Source organism: Megachile rotundata, chromosome 6, assembly GCF_050947335.1.
Source record: "Megachile rotundata isolate GNS110a chromosome 6, iyMegRotu1, whole genome shotgun sequence".
NCBI lineage: Eukaryota > Metazoa > Arthropoda > Insecta > Hymenoptera > Megachilidae > Megachile > Megachile rotundata.
Genome location: NC_134988.1, coordinates 1645147 through 1650500, shown reverse-complemented (window position 1 = coordinate 1650500; position 5354 = coordinate 1645147).

The window sequence follows — 5354 nt, the reverse complement described above, 5'->3', positions numbered from 1 at the left end:
GCATGATTTTGAATGTATGATTGTGATTGTATGATTGTATTTGGGAGACTGTATTTGGGAGGTTGTAATTGTATGATTGCGATTGTATGATTGCGATTGTATGATTGCGATTGTATGATTGTGATTGTATGATTGTGATTGTATGATTATGATTGTATTTTTGTGATTGCATGATTGTGATTGTATGATTGTGATTGTATGATTGTAATTGTATGATTGTGATTGTATGATTGTGATTGTATGATTGTGATTGCCTGATTGTGGTTGTGCGATTGTGATTGTACGATTGTGATTGTACGATTGTGATTGTATGATTGTGATTGTATGATTATGATTGTATGATTGTGATTGTATGATTGTATTTGGGAGATTGTAATTGTATGATTGTGATTGTATGATTGTGATTGCATGATTTTGAATGTATGATTGTGATTGTATGATTGTGATTGCATGATTGTGATTGTATGATTGTGATTGTATGATTGCGATTGTAAGATTGTGATTGTATGATTATGATTATATTTTTGTGATTGCATGATTGTGGTTGTATGATTGTGATTGTGTGATTGTGATCGTATGATTGTGATTGTATGATTGTGATTGTATGATTGTATTTGGGAGATTGTAATTGTATGATTGCGATTGTATGATTGTGATTGTATGATTGTGATAGTATGATTGTGATTGCATGATTGTGATTGCATGATTGTGATTGCATGATTGTGATTGCATGATTGTGATTGCATGATTGTGATTGCATGATTTTGAATGTATGATTGTGATTGTATGATTGTGATTGCATAATTGTGATTGCATGATTGTGATAGTATGATTGTGATTGTATGATTGAGATTGTATGAATGTGATTGTATGCTTGCGATTGTATGATTGTGATTGTATGATTGTGATTGTAGGATTGTGACTGTATGATTGTGATTGTATGATTGTGATTGTATGATTGTGATTGTATGATTGCGATTGTATGATTGTGATTGTATGATTGTGATTGTATGATTGTGATTGCATGATTGTGATTGTATGATTGTGATTGCATGATTTTGAATGTATGATTGTGATTGTATGATTGTGATTGCAAAATTGTGATTGCATGATTGTGATTGTATGGTTGTGATTGCATGATTTTGAATGTATGATTGTGATTGTATGATTGTGATTGTATGATTGTGATTGTATGATTGTGATTGTCTGATTGTGGTTGTGCGATTGTGATTGTACGATTGTGATTGTACGATTGTGATTGTATGATTGTGATTGTATGATTATGATTGTATGATTGTGATTGCATGATTGTGATTGTATGATTGTGATTGCATGATTTTGAATGTATGATTGTGATTGCATGATTATGATTGTATGATTGCGATTGTATGATTGTGATTGTATGATTGCGATTGTATGAATTCGATTGTATGATTGTGATTGTATGATTGTGATTGTATGATTGTGATTGTATGATTGTGATTGTATGATTGTGATTGCATGATTGTGATTGTATGATTGTGATTGTATGATTGTGATTGTATGATTGTGATTGTATGATTGTGATTGTATGATTGTATTTGGGAGATTGTATTTGGGAGATTGTAATTGTATGATTGCGATTGTATGATTGCGATTGTATGATTGTGATTGTATGATTGTGATTGTATGATTGTGATTGTATGATTGTATTTGGGAGATTGTATTTGGGAGATTGTAATTGTATGATTGCGATTGTATGATTGTGATTGTATGATTGTGATTGTATGATTGTGATTGTATGATTGTGATTGTCTGATTGTGGTTGTGCGATTGTGATTGTACGATTGTGATTGTACGATTGTGATTGTACGATTGTGATTGTATGATTGTGATTGTATGATTATGATTGTATGATTGTGATTGCATGATTGTGATTGCATGATTGTGATTGTATGATTGTGATTGCATGATTTTGAATGTATGATTGTGATTGCATGATTGTGATTGTATGATTGTGATTGTATGATTGTGATTGTATGATTGTGATAGTATGATTGTGATTGTATGATTGTGATTGTATGATTGTGATTGTACGATTATGATTGTATGATTGTGATTGTATGATTGTATTTGGGAGATTGTATTTGGGAGATTGTAATTGTATGATTGCGATTGTATGATTGTGATTGTATGATTGCGATTGTATGAATTCGATTGTATGATTGTGATTGTATGATTGTGATTGTATGATTGTGATTGTATGATTGTGATTGTATGATTGTGATTGTATGATTGTGATTGTATGATTGTGATTGCATGATTGTGATTGTATGATTGTGATTGCATGATTTTGAATGTATGATTGTGATTGTATGATTGTGATTGCATGATTGTGATTGTATGATTGTGATTGCATGATTTTGAATGTATGATTGTGATTGTATGATTGTGATTGTATGATTGTGATTGTATGATTATGATTGTATGATTGTGATTGCATGATTGTGATGTATGATTGTAATTGTATGATTATGATTGTATGATTGTGATTGCATGATTTTGAATGTATGATTGTGATTGTATGATTGTGATTGCGTGATTGTGATTGTATGGTTGTGATTGCATGATTTTGAATGTATGATTGTGATTGTATGATTGTGATTGTATGATTGTGATTGTATGATTGTGATTGTATGATTGTGATTGCATGATTGTGAATGTATGATTGTGATTGTATGATTGTGATTGCATGATTGTGATTGTACGGTTGTGATTGCATGATTTTGAATGTATGATTGTGATTGTATGATTGTATTTGGGAGATTGTATTTGGGAGATTGTAATTGTATGATTGCGATTGTATGATTGTGATTGTATGATTGCGATTGTATGATTGTGATTGTATGATTGTGATGTATGATTGTAATTGTATGATTATGATTGTATGATTGTGATTGCATGATTTTGAATGTATGATTGTGATTGTATGATTGTGATTGCGTGATTGTGATTGTATGGTTGTGATTGCATGATTTTGAATGTATGATTGTGATTGTATGATTGTGATTGTATGATTGTGATTGTATGATTGTGATAGTGTGATTGTGGTTGTATGATTGTGATTGTATGATTGTGATTGTATGATTGTGATTGTATGATTGCGATTGTATGATTGTGATTGTATGATTATGATTGTATTTTTGTGATTGCATGATTGTGATTGTATGATTGTGATTGTATGATTGTGATTGTATGATTGTGATTGTATGATTGTGATTGTATGATTGTGATTGTATGATTGTGATTGCCTGATTGTGGTTGCGCGATTGTGATTGTACGATTGTGATTGTACGATTGTGATTGTATGATTGTGATTGTATGATTATGATTATATGATTGTGATTGTATGATTGTATTTGGGAGCTTGTAATTGTATGATTGCGATTGTATGATTGTGTTGTATGATTGCGATTGCATGAATTCGATTGTATGATTGTGATTGTGTTATTGTGATTGTATGATTGTGATTGTATGATTGTGATTGTATGATTGTATTTGGGAGATTGTATTTGGGAGATTGTAATTGTATGATTGCGATTGTATGATTGTGATTGTATGATTGCGATTGTATGATTGCGATTGTATGATTGTATTTGGGAGATTGTATTTGGGAGATTGTATTTGGGAGATTGTAATTGTATGATTGCGATTGTATGATTGCGATTGTATGATTGTGATTGTATGATTGTGATGTATGATTGTAATCGTATGATTATGATTGTATGATTGTGATTGTATGATTGAGATTGTATGATTGAGATTGTATGAATGTGATTGTATGCTTGCGATTGTATGATTGTGATTGTATGATTGTGATTGTATGATTGTGATTGCATGATTTTGAATGTATGATTGTGATTGTATGATTGTGATTGCATGATTGTGATTGTATGGTTGTGATTGCATGATTTTGAATGTATGATTGTGATTGTGTGATTGTGATTGTATGATTGCGATTGTATGATTGTGATTGTATGATTGCGATTGTATGATTGTGATTTTATGATTGTGATGTATGATTGTAATTGTATGATTATGATTGTATGATTGTGATTGTATGATTGAGATTGTATGATTGAGATTGTATGATTGTGATTGTATGCTTGCGATTGTATGATTGTGATTGTATGATTGTGATTGTATGATTGTGATTGTATGATTGTGATTGTATGATTGCGATTGTATGATTGTGATTGTATAATTGTGATGTATGATTGTAATTGTATGATTATGATTGTATGATTGTGATTGTATGATTATGTTTATATGATTGTGATTGTATGACTGCGATTGTATGATTGTGATTGTATGATTGTGATTGTATGATTGTGATTGTATGATTGTGATTGTATGATTGCGATTGTATGAATTCGATTGTATGATTGTGATTGTATGATTGTGATTGTATGATTGTGATTGTATGATTGTGATTGTATGATTGTGATTGTATGATTGTGATTGTATAATTGTGATGTATGATTGTAATTGTATGATTATGATTGTATGATTGTGATTGTATGATTATGTTTATATGATTGTGATTGTATGACTGCGATTGTATGATTGTGATTGTATGATTGTGATTGTATGATTGTGATTGTACGATTGTGATTGTATGATTGTGATTGTATGAATATGATTGTATGATTGTGATTGCATGATTGTGATTGTATGATTGTGATTGTATGATTGTGATTGCATGATTTTGAATGTATGATTGTGATTGTATGATTGTGATTGCATGATTGTGATTGTATGATTGTGATTGTATGATTGCGATTGTAAGATTGTGATTGTATGATTATGATTATATTTTTGTGATTGCATGATTGTGGTTGTATGATTGTGATTGTGTGATTGTGATCGTATGATTGTGATTGTATGATTGTGATTGTATGATTGTATTTGGGAGATTGTAATTGTATGATTGCGATTGTATGATTGTGATTGTATGATTGTGATAGTATGATTGTGATTGCATGATTGTGATTGCATGATTGTGATTGCATGATTGTGATTGCATGATTGTGATTGCATGATTGTGATTGCATGATTTTGAATGTATGATTGTGATTGTATGATTGTGATTGCATAATTGTGATTGCATGATTGTGATAGTATGATTGTGATTGTATGATTGAGATTGTATGAATGTGATTGTATGCTTGCGATTGTATGATTGTGATTGTATGATTGTGATTGTAGGATTGTGACTGTATGATTGTGATTGTATGATTGTGATTGTATGATTGTGATTGTATGATTGCGATTGTATGATTGTGATTGTATGATTGTGATTGTATGATTGTGAT